The sequence below is a fragment of the Bufo gargarizans genome, chromosome 5 (genome assembly GCF_014858855.1).
Source record: "Bufo gargarizans isolate SCDJY-AF-19 chromosome 5, ASM1485885v1, whole genome shotgun sequence".
In the NCBI taxonomy this organism is placed as follows: domain Eukaryota; kingdom Metazoa; phylum Chordata; class Amphibia; order Anura; family Bufonidae; genus Bufo; species Bufo gargarizans.
Genome location: NC_058084.1, coordinates 123,809,978 through 123,829,049, shown reverse-complemented (window position 1 = coordinate 123,829,049; position 19,072 = coordinate 123,809,978). Strand labels below are relative to the sequence as shown.

Sequence of the window (19,072 nt, the reverse complement as noted above, 5' to 3'; positions counted from 1 at the left end):
ATATAATTGCATAATTAGTTTTTCTCTGGGTTGTGTTTAGAGATGAGCGACCCCGGACCGCCACATTCAGGACCGTGCCGGACATTTAGGTGTCTGTGTACCGAACTCGGAATTGGGCGCTAAAGTCCGTGTCCAGGTTCGTTGCTCGCGCTTTAAATACAGCTTGTTGAAACGATCACAGTCATGCCTAGTATTGGTATGGCCATGACTGGCCGGCACACCATGTGACCATGCATGCATAAATGCTGGATCACATGGGGCGCCGCCATTCTGCTCTGACTAGTGTAAGGAAAGGACTCTGCTGTAGGCAGGGAGAGTGTTAGGCCTTCATTTTTTTTTTTTTATAAGTCTGAAGGTGACCTGTAAGCATTACTGATGGGTGCAATACAGCTCCTTTGCGCCAGTGAGACAGAAATACCATACTTGATCATGCTGTTCAGTCTGAGGGTGACCCATTTTTTCGGTGCAATCCTACTCCTTTGCACCAGTGACAGGGAGATATAATAGTTAACCAGTCTATCAATTGTGTGGGTGAGACATACCTATTTTTGGGTGAAAAAAACTTTCATTGCCACCGCAAAGGATATATGATAGTTATTCAGCCGGTTAATTAGGTCGGTGTGTCCAACCTTTTTTTTTTTTGTTTAAAATACACTGTACTTGCCACTGTCAAAGGAATATTTAGTAGTTATTCAGCAGGTTAATTGGGTCGGTGTGACCAACCTTTTTTTGTTTAAAATACACTGTAATTGCCACCATCAAAGGGAATATATAATAGTTAATCATCCAGTTAATTGGGTTGGTGTGACCTACCTTTTTTTTTGTTTAAAGGGGTTATCCAAGACTACAGAAAGCCTCCCCATATGCCGGACCCCTCACATTGAATATACTTACCTGGCTCCCCACTTTCTGTGCCGCTTGTGGTCCCCACACCACCACTGCAGCTTCTTCCCATGCGCAAATTAAAACATCCAGTGTTGGGGGGAGCAGGTGGGCGGGAATGGTGATGACCCTCCCGAGCATCGCTGGTGACACTAGAGAGGCTCTTCCCTGTCACCTCCTGCCATTGACACTGTATGTTTTCATCCACGCACGAGGAGAAGCAGCAGCGGCGGGAACCAGGAGTGGCACGGGGAGCCAGGTAAGTATATTCATTGTGAGTGGCCAAGCATATGGGGAAGCTTTTCATAGTCATGGATAACCTCTTTAAAACACACTGTACTTGCCACCGTTAAAGTGAATATATAATAGTTATTCAGCCTGTTAATTGGGTCGGTGTGACCTACCTGTTTTTTGGTTTAGAATACACTGTACTTGCCACCATAAAAGGAATATATAACAGTTAAGCTGGTTAATTGGGTTGGTGTGACCTCCCTTTTTTTTTTGTTTAAAATACACTGTAGTTGCCACCGTCAAAGGAATATATAACAGTTATTCAGCCAGTTAACTGGGTCAGTGTGTCCTACCTTTTTTTGTCTCGAATACACACCACCGTCAAAGGGATATTTAACAGTTATTCAGCCGTTTAATTTGGTCGGTGTGACCTACCTATTTTTTTGGGTTCAAAATACACTGTACTTGCCACCGTCAAAGAGATATATAACACTTATTCAGCTAGTTAATTTTTTCAGTGTGTATTTTTTATTTTTTTGCCATTTTTCCATATACTGTACCATACAATAACATAGACGTGTGGACTAGCTTTTCGCTGTCCATATCGCCAGGATCCACAGATTGACAAATAACATTCCCTTCCCCCCATTAAATCCCTCCCTACTCCCTCCCCCCAGCCTAGATGCCAATGATCTCACACCACCAACACTCTTATAGATCGCCAGTCATGTGGCTCAGAGAAAATCAACACACTTTTAAAGCACCCAACCTTATATCAGCCTTTAGGTACCATTCCGTATATTTAAACGGTGTCACAATAAGGCTAATGGCTTCCCTGTCGTGAGACGCTATTATATACTTCTTCAATTTTTTTTTAAAAGGGGCCATTTTGGTAACCTTATGTTGCAGGGCATATGTTCTATCATGATGCATGTATAAAGCCAATTGGTTGGTCACCTCATGTACCGAGGGAACTTCAGGCCTTAACCAGGACTTGAGCAATGTTTGCTTTGCCACCAGAAGCACTGCCACCACAATCAATGGGAAAGGACCAGTCTCAGGGGCCACGTAAAACAATAAGACCTGGGCGACCAATGGTAATTCAACACCCCAGATCTCTCGGATATAAGCTATTATGTTTGTCCAGAAAGAAATGCCTGAGGGGCATTGCCACATGCAATGGTATAAGTCCGCTGCTGAGAGAGAACATTTAGGGCATGCTACCAATCGATGTAGGGCCGCTGGATGTGGTGGGATATTAAAGGCATATATAGCCCTATGTATGAAACGAAAGTGAGATTCCCTCCAATGTTCATTGATAACTGCTTTACAGACTATCCATCCCTTCCACAATCTCTTTTGGTAAACCATCATCCTCCAAGATCCTACTCCATGATTGAAAGCCTTGTCAGAGACGTGGGTTCCAACAGACGAGACAAAAGGCCCCTGTATAATCAGGTTATGGACCATCGTACCTGACCCCCTTTGATATACTCATCGAATCGTTCTTCTGCAGCTCCTGAGACTGGTCCCTGAGGCGGTTCCCACAAAACATTTTGATCTGTGCATAAGGCAAATAGCTAGTGACCGGAACCTTAAATTGACTATGTAACTCTTCCAATGACAACCAACGGTGCTTCTCCAACTCCTCTTCCTCTGCTCAGGGAGCCCGGTGATGTCACTGGCAGTCTAGATAATTATGCAGAGAGGTTGGAGGGGCTGTAACTTGTCCGGCCGACATCGCGCTAAGCCCCGCCCCCAGTCGGTGATGTCACTGGTCCTTCAGTATTACAATGAATGGAGGAGGATTACTATGCTTGTTAGCATAGAAAACTCCTCCCATCAGAATTACTAGCTAATGGGGCAGAAGGCTTTAGAAAGGAGGAATTCCGCCGGAGCGGCGCCCGGGGATAATAGTAAGTGCAGTGAGATCCCCGGGCGCCGCTCTACATGTTTGTATACTTAGTTCATAGTGTAAAAATCGGTGAAAGGTCCTCTTTAAGTCAAAATTTGCCAGGGGGATGAATAATTTTGGGCAGCACTGTATATATATATATATATATATAGATGGGAGCGTGCCCCTTACAGTGTTACCATGTCCAGTATGTTTATGGATGCATGTGGGAGTGTGCCCCTTACAGTGTGACCGTGTCCGGTATGTTTATGGATGCATGTGGGAGCGTGCTCCTTACAGTGTGCGTGTGTCCGATATGATTTATGGATGCATGTGGGAGCGTGCCCCTTACAGTGTGATGGTGTCCGGTATGTTTATGGATACATGTGGGAGTGTGTCCCTTACAGTGTGACGTGTCCAGTATGTTTATGGATACATGTGGGATCATGCCCCTTATAGTGTGATGATGTCAGGTATGTTTATGGATACATGTGGGAGCGTGCCCCTTACAGTGTGATGTTGTCCGATTGTCTCTAAGCTCTGTAAACACTGAGCACATGACAGATGCCAGAGATAGAGCAAGGAGAAGTTTATGGGCGTACATATGGGGGAGGAATATGAGGCAAGAGGATGAATATGTATGAGGTGGGCGGATCGAAGGAGGAGTGGAGGTTGTGCAGGATGCATGAATATGTATGAGGGGGTGGGTGCAGGGACATGATGTTAGACAGGAGAAGCACTGGGACCCACAGTGCAGTGCGGCAGGAAGTGAAGGAACAGATAAACAGATATGTAAACCATGTGTTCAGGACTTTAGGAGCCATGCTCCAGTGTAAAAGATACCTCAAACCACCTTAGGAACATAGACTTGGCTACTAAAGGTGAGTAAAATGTAAAAAAAAAAAAAATACAAAAGGAAGTGAGTGGGCACTCTTATAAATGGATTCACATAGACTCAATATATGATGTGTCACTAAAATGTATTTATTAAATGGATGTAGGTATAAAATATAGCTAGAAATATATAAAATGTATATATATAAAACGTTCGGACAGATATCTCCAAAAAACAGATTTGTAATTATAAATGTTGCACAGATTTGGAATTATATATTTTTTACACTATGTTTCTAAGGATACTTGTTCACGAGATTACTTTTATGATTTATTGGACTATTGTTGCTTGAGATTGGAATGAGCTCTGCCTTGATCTCAGAACCTGTATTTCAGTAGCTATTTTACAAGTTTAATAGCTGATACCCATACCTTGCTGAATAACCGCAGTGTTGCTATTGCTTTACTCTAGATATATTTGCCTTTTTTTCTTTTTTTTTGGGAGATATCTGTCCGGACATTTTCTATATATACATTTTATATATTTCTAGCTATATTTTATACCTACATCCATTTAATAAATACATTTTAGTGACACATCATATATTGAGTCTATGTGAATCCATTTATAAGAGTGCCCACTCACTTCCTTTTGTACTATTTGATTTTGGTGAACAGAGTGCGACATCAGTTTGGAGCACCTTGCCATCTCCAACCAGAGGGAGAGCCGCCCTAGACATCCTCCTAGATCCACTTTAAAAAAAATAAGTTTGATCCCGGACAACCCCTTTAAGCCTTCAGCGTTGTTATCCCCCTTCCCTCCACTTCACAAACATTTTATTTGTACCATATCTCCCTGAGAAAACCATGGGTTCTGCCATAAAGGCAAGTACTTAGAGATCTGATATGACACTTTAAATCGACGTCGGACCTCCTTCCATGCCGCTATAGTCCTTTAGGACCAAACACTGCTTAATGTCTCCCGGGAGATCTGAGTAAGGAAGGTGCAACAGGGAAGCCAAATCCCATGGCCTTGCAAGGTTACTCTCCAGGCTATTAATGGAATGTGTGACCTAACCAGTCTGAGACATGTCTTATAAGGCACGCCAGATTGTAACCCCTGTAATGGGGATAGCCAATTATGCCACCCTGAGATTTTGGAAGGGACAACTTAACAATAGAGATTCGGGGTCTTTTCCCTCTCCATATAAAGGCCGGAAACGCCTTCTGTAGACTGGATACATATTTATGCGTGAGAAGTAGAGGAATTGTCTGAAGCAGATATAGCAGTCGGGCGAAGGATATCATCTTAACTAAATAGATTCTCCCCAAGAGTGATAATGGTAAATTATCCCAGCCTTTAAGTTCCCTCGCCATCTTCCTGATTAAAGGGTGATAATTGAGGTGGTAAAGGGATTCTGGCATCTTACCCACCAATATTCCCAAATATTTGATATAGTTCCTTGATAAAGAGACCGAAGGTCCCATTTGGGACAGTTCCGCTGACGTGAGATTGGCCTTTAAACAAAGAAGTTCGCTCTTTGAAGCATTTGCCCTAAAACCTGCCACCTGCCCGAACTCCTCCAGAATCTCAAAGATTCTTTTCAGATCCCTGATTAGGTCCTCTAGAAACAAGAGGATATTGTTGGCTAAAGCAGCCAATCGGACCACATCTCCCACTGCTGCACCCGATATGGCGACCTCACGATGCAGACACCGGGCCAGGGGCTCAAATGCTAGATTAAACAAGAGTGGCGAGAGAGGGCAACCCTGATGTGTTCCCTTTCTCAGTATAAAGGGGTCAGAGAGAGTGCTACCCATGCAGACTCGAGCCCTAGGAGATTGGTAAAGGCCACACATGAATGAGCGGAAGCTGCTTGTGAATTTAATGGTATCCACCCCCACCAAATGTTATCAAAAGCTTTTTCCAAATCCAGCGTAAGCAGGGATGGTCGGGAGTGACACCCTGGATTCACCCTCACCTCATCTAAAACAGTCAATACCTTTCTAATGTTGACTAGTGCAGACCGTCCCTGCACAAAGCCGACTTAGTGGGATCACACTAGGTGGGGGAGAATAGAAGCAGGGTGATTTTCCATTAACTTAGATACTATCTTTACATCCGCATTAATTAAGGATATTGGGCGGTAGAACCCTGGGGGCGTTAGATCATTATCTGGTTTCAGCAACAACTGGATATGTGCCAGATTAGTCACGTCTAAGAGTTGCTGGCCCTGTAACCAATAATTATAGCAATTCACCAAACTGGGAGCAATCTGATCCTTCAAGATCTTAAAAACCGGATTCCAAAAAAGTTGGGACACTATACAAATCATGAATAAAAACTGAATGCAATGATGTGGAGGTGCCAACTTCTAATATTTTATTCAGAATAGAACATAAATCACGGAACAAAAGTTTAAACTGAGAAAATGTACAATTTTAAGGGAAAAATATGTTGAATCAGAATTTCATGGTGTCAACAAATCCCCAAAAAGTTGGGACAAGGCCATTTTCACCACTGTGTGGCATCTCCCCTTCTTCTTACAGCACTCAACAGACGTCTGGGGACCGAGGAGACCAGTTTCTCAAGTTTAAAAATAGGAATGCTCTCCCATTCTTGTCTAATACAGGCCTCTAACTGTTCAATCGTCTTGGGCCTTCTTTGTTGCACCTTCCTCTTTATGATGCGCCAAATGTTCTCTATAGGTGAAAGATCTGGACTGCAGACTGGCCATTTCAGTACCCGGATCCTTCTCCTACGCAGCCATGATGTTGTGATTGATGCAGAATGTGGTCTGGCATTATCTTGTTGAAAAATGCAGGGTCTTCCCTGAAAGAGATGACGTCTTGATGGGAGCATATGTTGTTCTAGAACCTGAATATATTTTTCTGCATTGATGGTGCCTTTCCAGACATGCAAGCTGCCCATGCCACACGCACTCATGCAACCCCATACCATCAGAGATGCAGGCTTCTGAACTGAGCGTTGATAACAACTTGGGTTGTCCTTGTCCTCTTTGGTCCGGATGACATGGCGTCCCAGATTTCCAAAAAGAACTTCGAATCGTGACTCGTCTGACCACAGAACAGTCTTCCATTTTGCCACACTCCATTTTAAATTATCCCTGGCCCAGTGAAAACGCCTGAGCTTGTGGATCTTGCTTAGAAATGGCTTCTTCTTTGCACTGTAGAGTTTCAGCTGGCAATGGCGGATGGCACGGTGGATTGTGTTCACTGACAATGGTTTCTGGAAGTATTCCTGAGCCCATTCTGTGATTTCCTTTACAGTAGCATTCCTGTTTGTGGTGCAGTGTCATTTAAGGGCCCGGAGATCACGGGCATCCAGTATGGTTTTACGGCCTTGACCCTTACGCACAGAGATTGTTCCAGATTCTCTGAATCTTCGGATGATGTTATGCACAGTTGATGATGATAGATGCAAAGTCTTTGCAATTTTTCGCTGGGTAACACCTTTCTGATATTGCTCCACTATCTTTCTGCGCAACATTGTGGGAATTGGTGATCCTCTACCCATCTTGGCTTCTGAGAGACACTGCCACTCTGAGAAGCTCTTTTTATACCCAATCATGTTGCCAATTGACCTAAATAGTGTAAATTGGTCTTCGAGCTCTTCGTTATGCTCAAATTTACTTTTTCCAGCCTCTTATTGCTACTTGTCCCAACTTTTTGGGGATTTGTTGACACCGTAAAAATTTGAATCAACGTATTTTTCCTTTAAAATGATACATTTACTCGGATTAAACGTTTGATCTGTCATCTACGTTCTATTACAAATAAAATATTGACATTTGCCATCTCCACATCATTGCATTCAGTTTTTATTCACAATTTGTTTAGTGTCCCAACTTTTTTGGAATCCAGTTTGTATAATACTCCCCTGAGAACCCATCTGGACCCAGTGCCTTGCCCCGCAGGTAGCACCTTAATCACCCCCTGTACCTCCATCAATGTGATCGCTTTGTTCAGGGATGCCTACTGCTCGGTAGAGAGTTTTGGAAGGGAGAGATGGTCCAAGAAGCCAGCCTTCCTTTGTGAGTCAAGAGTCTCCTGAGTAGAGGGCCTGAATGCAAGAGTGACAAATATGATTAATCTCCTTACGGTTAGAGGTCAGTTGACCCCCTTCCGACCTCAGGCTGGTCACTGGTTTAATGCCTAATGCTCCCTTTGCCAAACTGGACATCAGCCTACCCATCTTGTTCCCGAACCAAAAGCATTTAGCGTTCCTGATAGAGCCCCTATACTGTTCTTTATCTGTCAGGATCTGTTCGAATGTTGCACTTGCCATGACCCAAGAAGTTTTGTGAGCTGATGTAGGGTAATTTGTGAATCTTGTATATGCTTCTCTCATTGCAGTACTAGCCTGTGCATACTGTGTTTGCATATGATATCAGGCGACCTCGCAGGACCACTTTAGAGGTTTCCTAGAACTTGGCTGCCTGACCATCAGGGGCTGCATTGTCAGAAGCGTACTCCATCCACTATCCCCGTAGGATCTTCCGGAACTCCTCATCTTCCTATCGCCATGCAGGGAACCGCCATATAAACTCGGGGGCATGATCAGAGATGACCAGATCCTCTATGGCAGCAGATGCTACCCTTCTTTCCAGCTGAGAGCTGGTAAGCAAAATGTCTATCCTCAACCATGTATTTTCTGCATGGGAGTAGTGAGTATATTCTCTTTGTCTGGGTGCTCCCTCCTCCAAATAATCTATCAGATCATTAGTGGCCAAAAAGGTAGGTAAAACGGTGTCCCTTGCCCTCGGTACCACATTGGCCCGTAGATTCCCTCTTCTATCTTCCCTGGCATGAAGTACCGTGTTCAAGTCACCTCCTACCACTTTGAGGGGGACCAGGTCTCCCGTCAACAGCTTCGTTACCATAGACGAGAAGGATTGGTTAGAACCGTTGGGGCCATACTGGTTATAAAGGCTGAAATTTCCCATAGGGGTAGAGATTAACACCTTTACCATACGGCCCTCCGCATTATGATCATCCCCTAGTACTTGTAATTGCGCACGTTTGTGCAAAAGGATCAGCACTCCTTCCTTACCCTGACTTGCCGGAGATCCCAACACCTTTTCCACCCACAACTTTTGCATATGCCTAAAATCCTCTGCAGTTAGATGAGTCTCCTGCAGCATTGCGATATCTGCCTTTACTCGCTTTAAATTTTGCAAAACCAGGGTGCGCTTTTGTGGGGATCTTACCCCTTCACGCTCCAGGAGACTAGCCGCATGCTGGAGAATCAAAAGTTGGCAAGACCTGGAGTGGCATTAAAGGAGTCCTTGGCATCTGGACTGAGAATCTCCCTCCCTCCCACCTTTGACCACAATGCCTGATTCTTTTTGGGCATCTTGCACCTTGATGCGTGCATATTCTGTATCAGTCTCTGCCATTAAGACCCGCCGTTCTAGCTCTGTTATTTGCTGACCCTGTTCCTGCATCTCTTTCAGCAGGCTCTGCAATGTGCTTGCCACTGTGCGGACCAGGGTCTCTGAAATATCCGTGGCCATGCTCCGGGCTACCAGTTCAGCTAGTCTACTGGTACCTGCTGTGAGCCCTCATGGTCTTATAGTTCAGAGTCCACTTGGTTCTCTAGTACTGAGGCCGTCAGGGAAGGCAGCTCCATCTTGGTGAGTCTCGCTGATTTAGAGTGGCCGGTCCCTGCAGAGTTCTTTGCCCCCTTCTTCATTATGAAACAATCCATACAGCCTTGATCCGTGGCAGAATCAGGTCTGGGTCCCTCCAGCATGGGAGACAGGGCGAGATGTATGCCGTAAGTAGAGGATAGGTTTGGATTGGCATGTATCCTCCTGCGCCACACTTCTACATCCCTGGGGCCGGAGCCAGGAGTTCCTACCAATTTATTTTTTTCCAAACACCTCTTTTACATCCGTAACATGGATACACAATTGTTCGTCTGTCAGGCAATTTTGTGGGTGACTGTAACAAAATGAGGAGAGCATCAACTAGGGGACGTGGCCATGGTGTTTCTGGTGTTTGTGGTGGTGGAGCTCCTGCTGCAGGGTGAGAACGTTGTCGATCTGTGCCAGCTACATGCCCAAATGAAACACCTTTCTCTGGTGTACGCAGGTGACAGGATGTTATGCAACATTTTGTAGTCCCGAATACCGCTTTAAGAATGGTGAGGCCAGAACAAGAAGAGGCGGTGGTAGATTGGATGGCTGAGAGTGCCTCCAGTTCCTTCACATTGTTTTCCACCAGGTCCACTGCTGAAAACTAGCCCTGCCCCAGAAGTGACAGAGATTGAGTGCACTGATGCCCAATCACTTATGTTTGAGGGTGAGGACCTGGGAGAACCACTGCAGTACGTCTCTGATTATGAAACACAGGTGCCAACTGCTGGGGCTTTCTGCAGTGTGCAGACCAGCCAGGAGTGCAGGGGTGAGGAGTGGTTGGAAGACTATGGGGCGGATGTTGAGGTCCTAGATGGCATTTAGGTCATTCCAGTGACGTGCGCAGGAGGGGGGCACACAGTGCCAGCTACACAGCAAAAGAGGGAGCAGGGTGCAAAAGCAGAGCTGCTGTGCCCCAGCCAGTACACCTGCTACGGCCGAACGCACCAAGAGACATAGCACACCAAAGTCGGTGGAAAGGAGTTCCCTGGCATGGCCAATTCTTCAGGCAGTAAGCTGACGACAGGACACGGCTGGTTTGCACACTGTGCAGTCAGAGTCTAAAGCGAGGAACAAATGTTCTCAACCTGAGCACCCCCTGCATGATCTGGCATCTAACCGCAAAGAATGAGCTGAAGTGGAGTAGACACCTAAAGAACCACAAAAGATAAGAGGCTCCTCCTGCTCACTCTTCTGCTGCAATCTCGGCCTCTTCCCCCTCCTCTGGAGGGGCAGGGGCACCTGCCACACCTCAGATGATGTGGCAGCCACACCACCACCACCCAGCATGTCCACACTGTTCCATGGAAGCGTTCAGCTGTCTATCCCACAAACACCGGAGAGAAAGAGGAAGTACCCCCCTAAACACCCCCGAGCCTTGGCCCTGAATGCCAGCATTTCAAAACTGCTGGCCTTTGAAATGCTGCCATTTTGTCTGGTGGAGACAGACAATTTTAAAAATGTAATGACAGCAGCTGTCCCATGGTACGTGGTTCCCAGCCACCACAACTTTTTAAGGTGGGCAATCCCTGCCCTGCACAAAAAAGTGGTGGAAAAAATCAGGTGTGCATTGTGCGCAAGGCCATCATTGGCAAGGTCCCCATAAACACTGACACGTGGACCAGTAAGTATCGGCAAGGACATTATATAAGAACTACGCACTGGGTAAATGTAGTGGCGGCTGGTCCTGACAGCTGTTTGGCGCTTGTCCCACCGCCACCAAGTATTGCGGGACGTTTCTCGGTGACTCCTGTTGCCTCCTCCTCCTACTCTGCTTCCTTCTCCGGTTCCTTCTGTACTGCCTCCTCATCAGGTCAGCGCAACACCTGCACCACCAACTTCAGCACAGCCAGGGGGAAACAACAGCAGGCTGTTCTGAAACTCATGTTTGGGGAAAAGACCCCACACCGCGCAGGAGTTGTGGGCGGGCATGGAAGAACAGACCGATGAGTGATTGGTGTCTCTGAGCCTCAAGCCAGGCCTGGTGGTGTGCGACAATGGGAGACATCTCTTAACAGCTCTAGGGCTAGCTAGTTTGATGCACATCCTTTGACTGCCGCATGTGCTGAACTTGTTGGTGCAGAGGTTCCTCAAGAATTACTCAGATATATCAGAGCTGCTGTAGAAAGAGAGGGCCGTCTGTACCTGCTTTCGGTGTTTTCACCCTGCTGCAGCTCGCCTGTCTGCGCTGCAGCATAACTTCAGCCTTTCTGCTCACATGTGACGTACCCACAAGGTGCAACTCCATCTTGCAGGAGATGATCGTGCGAGCAGCAGCAGGTGACAGTGGAGTTTCAACTGCAGCACTCACGGGTGAGTTGCTCTGCGGAACAGCAGCATTTCATCACCAGCAAGTGGGCCTCCATGCGGGGCTTGTGTGCTGTGTTGCGCTGCTTCGAGTACTCCAGCAACATGGTCAGTGGTGATGATGCCATCATCAGCCTTACTATCCCACTTCTATGTCTCCTTGAAAAAACGCTTCAGGCGCTAATGGATGAGGATGTGGCACAGGAGGAAGAGGTGGAGGAACAGGGATCATTCCCACAGTTATCAGGCCAGTTGTCCACAGGTGGCTCCGAGGGTGGGTTCCTGCACCAACAGCGGCCAGGTACCCAACTGTCAAGCCAGGGCACAGTTTTGGAAGATAAGGAGGATGATGAGGAGAAGGAGGAGGATCCCCCTTCACAGCAAGTTGGTACCCAAATCAGCTTACAGGCATCACTGGAGCATGTCTGGGGGATACAGACAATACACCTCCCACTGAGGACAGCTTGTCCTTGCCTCTGGGCAGCCAGGCACACATAAGCGACTACATGCTGCAGTGCCTGTGCAATGGCAGCCAAGTTACCCACATTCTAACCAGTACTGATTACTGGGTGGCCACCCTGCTGGATCCCCGCTATAAGGACAATGTGCCGTCCTTACTTCTGTCACTGGAGCGTGAATGGAAGATGCACGAGTAAAAGCTAATGCTGTTAGAGGCGCTACTGATGGTATTCCCACCTGACAGCGGGGGCTCAGTGGAAGCACGAGGAGGACACGGTGGAGGAGGGAGTCGCCAACACAGCAGGGGCACCGTCAGCACCTCAGAAGGGATGGTTAGCATGAGCAAAATGTGGAAAAGCTTTTACCATCCGCCTTCTCCTCCACTGGGACCTCTGCCTCCAGGCTCAAGATTGTTATGTCTTATATTGGCAAAGTCGAGAAGTATACTGGGTGCACCTAGCCATTGTTGTACTCCAGCACAGTTTGTACGTTTTCTTTGCCATCTCCCTATGTTTGGTGGTCCACAATTACCAATCCTTTCACCCCCACCCCCCAAAAAAAAAGTAAGAACATTAATAAGAGGACCCATTTTGAATCCATCCAAATGGGAGAGGAAATTATTTTGTGGAGTGTGTCTGTGAAAGTCATAAATAAAAAAATATAAAAAATAGGAACTTCATCCATCTTAACTAGCTACTTCATCCATCTTAACTGTTGTAGGAGAGGAATTTCTTCTGTGAAGTGTGTGTGAAAGACATTAATTATTTAAAAAAATTAGGGACAGCCCCTTCATCGGCCTAACTGTTGTAGGAGAGTAAATTCCTCTGTGGAGTGTGTTTGTGAGGCTACTTTCACACTTGCGTTCAGAGCAGATCCGTCTGAGACGGATCCGCTCATATAATGCAGACGGTGGCTCCGTGCAGAACGGATCCGTCTGCATTATATTGTAAAAAAAATTCTAAGTGTCAAAGTAGCCTCAGACGGATCCGTCCAGACTTTACATTGAAAGTCAATGGGGGACGGATCCGTTTGAAAACTGAGCCATAGTGTGTCATATTCAAACGGATCCGTCCCCATTGACTTACATTGTAAGTCTGGACGGATCCGTTTGCCTCCGCACGGCCAGGCGGACACCCGAACGCTGCAAGCAGGGTTCAGGTGTCCGCCTGCTGAGCGGAGCGGAGGCTGAACGCTGCCAGACTGATGCATTCTGAGCGGATCCGCGTCCACTCAGAATGCATTAGGGCTGGACGGAAGCGTTCGGGGCCGCTTGTGAGAGCCTTTGAACGGAACTCACAAGCGGAGCCCCGAACGCTAGTGTGAAAGTAGCCTGACACTGGCAATTTTTTGAAATTTAGAACATCCCTGTAGTAGGAGAAAGATTATTTTTTTATATATATATATATATATATATATATATATATAGTCCCCCGATAGGGGAGGTGTGAGATCCATAACTGAGGTGAAATTTTTTACCCAGTTTTAACCCAGTAAATACAAGCACCAAACTGGCACCTTATGGCTGACACAGAATTGACGTACACATGGGCAAAAAAGAAAACAGGAGTGTTGGCTTCCTCCCCCGCCTTTGCTGCCATGTACACAGCCTCCTCAACTTCCTACTCCATTTGGACCTCTGCCTCTTGGTTCAAGATTGCAGTTGTTTATTTTTATGTATTTTATGTCATTTTAGGTCAATGAGGTTTGTCTTTTCCCTATCCACTTTTGTTTGCAGGGCAATTGTACAGTTTTTACGCACACTTTGGAGCCTATTGCAGCCCTCTAGCTCTTTCTAGAACCATTTTTGGGGTTCATTGTTTGGAGTCAAGTTCGGAACCAGAATCAAACTTTGAAACAAAGTTAGGCTGAGCCCCTCGAACCTGGACGTTCAGCGGTCCACTCATCCCTAGTTGTGTTATCTATATTGTTTTAACTTGTATGGTTTTTAGCTTTTATATCATGTCACTATTACCCTATGTCAAATAATCTATATATTCTTTTGTAAGTTGTTCCTTGTGCAATAATTACACATAGAAATATAATTTCACAGGAGTCCATTAGGATATGACTAGTGTTGGTCAAGCACCAAAATGCTTGTGTAGAACACTTCCCGATGCACAATGGAAGTCAATGGGAGAACCCGAGCATTAAACCAGGCACCCCCTGCTCTGAAGAGGGGAGGGTGTGGGAACTCTAGTTCGGCTTAGGAGTCCCTGCTCTGACTCCATATATAGCTATGTCCATATATGGAATCGGTGCTTGGGGACACCCAGTGTATTTAAATCTAATTTAGCCTCTATTTCTGAAAAGTTTCTGGCACGATTCAAACTCACAACCTTCTACATTACAGCCAAATCTTAACCACTACACTATAGAGCTGCATGGCTAGTTACAAAAAAAAAAAATGAGACTTCTGCTGTATATGAATACTTAATACTAGTAACAGCAGAAGTCTCTTTTTTTTTTAAGTAACTGGCCTTAAGTAACTGGCCATGCAGCTCTGCAGTGCAGTAGTTAACATTCCTGGCTGTAATGTAGAAGGTAGTGAGTTTGAATCCCACCAGAAACTTTTCAGAAATAGAGGCTAATATAGATTTAAATACACTGACTCCAGCACACGTGATATTCGGCTGAGCATGCTCGCCCAACACTAGATACGACCACACGTGCAGGTTTCCTGATGGAGTTTTGGAAGCCAAATCCAGGAGTGAATAAAAAAAAGACAAGTCATATCTGTCCATTATACTTTCTCTACTATTATGACCCACACCTGATTTTGGCTTCTAAAAGCATGCAGAAACCTGACCGTGTCACCCTGCCGTTACTGCTATATTCCTAACACCATTAGTAATACCAAATGCTTGAAATAACTTCTTTATTAACATCAACTTTTCTTCATATATAACACTGCCGCCTCCGCAGCAAATAGTCCATGTACAAAACACGTGTTGAATAAAATATCACAAAATGGTGGTATGCATAAGATGGCGGTTCAACTGTTCAATATTGTAGTTCAACATAAAATGGTGGATATATTTCTCTTTTTAGTATCTGTACTCTCACTTTAAGTTATTTAAGCACTTTATGATCTCTCTGAGAGGTATATCTGAGGTTTAACCAATAGTTCTACTTGCTGTACTTGGTTTGCAGTTTGCTCTGTACAATTGCTTTGAGCAGTTTGCAGATTACTTTTATGCAATTTGGTCGCAATTTGAGAAGTTCATAATTTGCAATTTGATCTCATATGAGCAGTTCAGTGGAACTGTAAGTAAACACATAACTGGTTCAGTATACAGTCTAATCACAATACTAACAATAGGAACAGTATATAACTGTTCTAAATACCTATTTTGGCCTCTTGTTCCCATAAAACTGAACTCTGACTGGAACTGTGTGTCTGTTCAGCTCCTCTCTCTGGTGAATAATGATTCCAGCTAGGGGATTTCATCTGTGTGTGAGGCTGGCTGTGATTAGTCTAGACTCCTGCTCAGTGTGAGGCGGGCTATGATTGGTCAAGACTCCTGGGCAGTAACAACAGTTTAACTCTATGCTTTCTGTTGTGTCTGCAGTGTCATTGAGCTTACCTTGCATTCATAGAATGAATCTTAAAGGCATATTATCTTTTCTGCTCCTGAGAACACAATAAATAACTGTTACATGACATCCAAAACCATGAAGTCATAGTAAATAACTCTGCTTTTGTCTTTAACATATAAACATAGGAACTGTATTAAGGTTATTGGCAGGTCTAGCTGTATAAACATATAAGCCGTATTAGCAACCTAGGACAGGTCTTAGCTGGCCAGCTACAGCCTGCTCTCAAATGGTCCTGCATGCAGGCGTGCAAGGATGTCTGTAGGCAGTGCACGAGTGCTGGTGTCTTTTGATACTCTGCCTTTGATGTGCCCCTAACTGTACACATTTGTCCAGTTTCCTGGGCGGCTCCTTCCTCAGCAGGCACACTTGACTATTTTCACGTGTGCCTGCAGGGTAAACTTAACCCTTAGGATACCAGAGGTTTTTGAGTTTTAATTTTTCTTCCCTATCTTCCTTGAGCCATACATTTTTTATATTTCCATTCACATAGCTGTATGAGGGCTTATTTCTTGCGGGACAAACTGTACTTTCTAATCCCACCATTAATTATGACATACAATGGGAAGCGGTAAAAAAATATCAAATGATGTGGAATTGTAAAATAAACGCAATTCATCCACCATTTTATGGGTTTTATTTGCACGGTGTTCAGTTTGCAGCAAAACTGAACCATACCCTTCATCCTCTAGGTCATTACGATTAAAACAATACCACATATGTATAGGTTTTTTTATGTATAAATAGTGCAAAAATAAATTTAAACTTTGTCATATTCTGGCATCCATAACTTTTTTTTTGTTAAAGCTACTGAGCTGTGTAGTGGCTTATTTTTTGTCGGACAATCTGTAGTTTTTATTGATACCATTTTGGAGTACATGTGACTTTTTGATCACATTTCATACATTTTGACCATTTTTCCGTTATAGCATTTGCCGTATTGGAAAAATATTTTTATATTTTAATAGTAGGGGTGTTTTTGGCCATGGTAATACCTATGACGTTTATATTTTTGTGATTTAGGTATTTATATTTTTATTACACGAAAACTGGGATAATTAAAACTTTGATATTTTTTAAATTTTTTTTAACAGTAGTTTAATTTTTTGTAATGATTTTGAAGCTCACATATGATACTACAAAATCTATTTTTTAATTTTTAATTTTGAACAATCATGTATTTTTAAACTGGACTCATTCTCATTTCTTATGTTGGCCTGTCATCTGGTGGCCAAAATAAGAATTGCACTTTGAATGTTCTCAGCCTCTTCAGCGAGGCTGAGCCCATTCAAATCAATTACTGGCATCCTCGTTGGCCACAGAGGACGCCGGTAACGATTGCTTTATTTCCGACACTTTAGTAAAGCACAGGTTGAGAAGTTGCAGCTTCAACTTATTGGACAAAATAACAAACCCTTGCCCAGCTAGGTTCTAACTAAACACATAAGTGTATCCCTGACTCACCTAGAGAGCCCTGTTCACATGGAACACAAATGCGGCTTTCCTCAGCCATTCAGTCCAGCAACCTCCAGACTGTGACACTTCAATACCTTTTGGGGGATTGTGGCCCAGTAGTCCTCCAAACTCTGGCCTCGTGATCCTTGTTTCACAGGCGTCACCGCATCCCTCAAAGTTCACGCTATCGTCTAGCCTCGTGGCCCCTCAGCCCACCCGGCTGAGACCACTCACCAGGACTCTGCTTCACAAGACACTCCAGAGTGATCCACACCCAAGATCCAGTAGCAGGATTAAATAGGATCCCTGGACATGAGCATGCCTCAAGTCCCGGACTGGAACCTGGAGAAACAACACCTCAATGTTCACATTGACACAATATAGATACACAGTCATGGCCAAAGGTGTTGGCGCCCCTTAAATGTTTTCCAAGAATTCCAAGTATTTCTCCCAGGAAATGATTACAATTACACATGTTTATTTCCCTTTTGTGTATTGGAACAACAACAACAAAAAATGAGAAAAAAAGGCAAATTTGACATAATTTCACACAAAACTCTAAAAATGAGTCGGACAAAATTGTTGGCACCTTTTTAAAATTGTGGGTAAACGCCTTTTTTAAGCATGTTTCAAGCAAGTGATGCTCGTTCAAACTCACCTGTGGCAAGTACCAGTTGTGGCCAATATAAAAATCACACCTGAAACCAGATAAAAAGGGAAGAAGTTGACTCAATCTTTGCATTGTGTGTCTGTGTGTGCCACACTAAGCATGAAAAACAGAAAGAGGAGAAGAGAAGTGCCTGAGGACTTGAGAACCAAAATTGTGGAAAAAATATCAATAATCTCAAGGTTACAAGTCCATCTCCAGAGATCTTGATGTTCCTTTGTTCACGGTGCGCAACATAATCAAGAAGTTTACAACCCATGGTACTGTAGCTAATCTCCCTGGACATGGATGGAAGATAAGAATTGATGAAAAGTTGCAACGCAGGATAATCCGGATGGTGGATAAGCAGCCCCAATGAAGTTCCAAAGAAATTCAAGCTGTCCTACAGGCTCAGGGTACATCAGTGTCAGCACGAACTATCCATCGACATTTGAATAAAATGAAACGCCCTGGCAGGAGACCCAGGAGGACCCCACTGCTGACACAAAGACATAAAAAAGCTAGACTGCAGTTTTCCAAAATGTATGAGTAAGCCAAAATCCTTCAGGGAAAACATCTTGTGGATAGATGAGACCAAGAAAGAGGTAAAGCACATCATTCTGCTATTTACTGAAAATGGAATGAGGCATACTAAGAAAGAACACAGTACCTACAGTCAAATAATGTAGAGGTTCAAAAATGTTTTGGGGTTGTGTTCCTGCCTCTTGCACTGGGTGCCTTGACTGTGTGCAAGGTATCATGAAATCTGAAGATTACCTAAGGCTTTTGGGCCAGTGTCAGAAAGCTGGGGTTGCGTCCTAGGTCATGGGTCTTCCAGCAGGACAATGATCCCAAATATACTTTAGGAAGCACCCAGAAATGAATAAGAACAAAACGCTGGAGAGTTCTGAAGTGGCCAGCAATGAGTCTGGATCTAAATCCCATTGAACACCTGTGAAAATATCTTAAAATTTGCTTTTGGGAGAAGGCATTCTTCAAATATGAGAGACCCGGAGCAGTTTGCAAAAGTACAGTGGTCCAAAGCGCCAGTTGAGAGGTGTAAGAAGCCTGTTGATGGATATTGGAAACAAATGATTTTAGTTATTTCTT

The 19,072-nt window shown here is 44.5% G+C and overlaps 1 protein-coding gene across 1 annotated transcript in view; it reads left to right on the top strand.

The window, feature by feature from the left end:
* The window catches only part of LOC122939334 (meprin A subunit beta-like), a 149,096-nt gene that overhangs the window by 108,641 nt on the left and 21,383 nt on the right, over window positions 1-19,072 (top strand). The gene's annotated exons all lie outside the window — the stretch shown is intronic.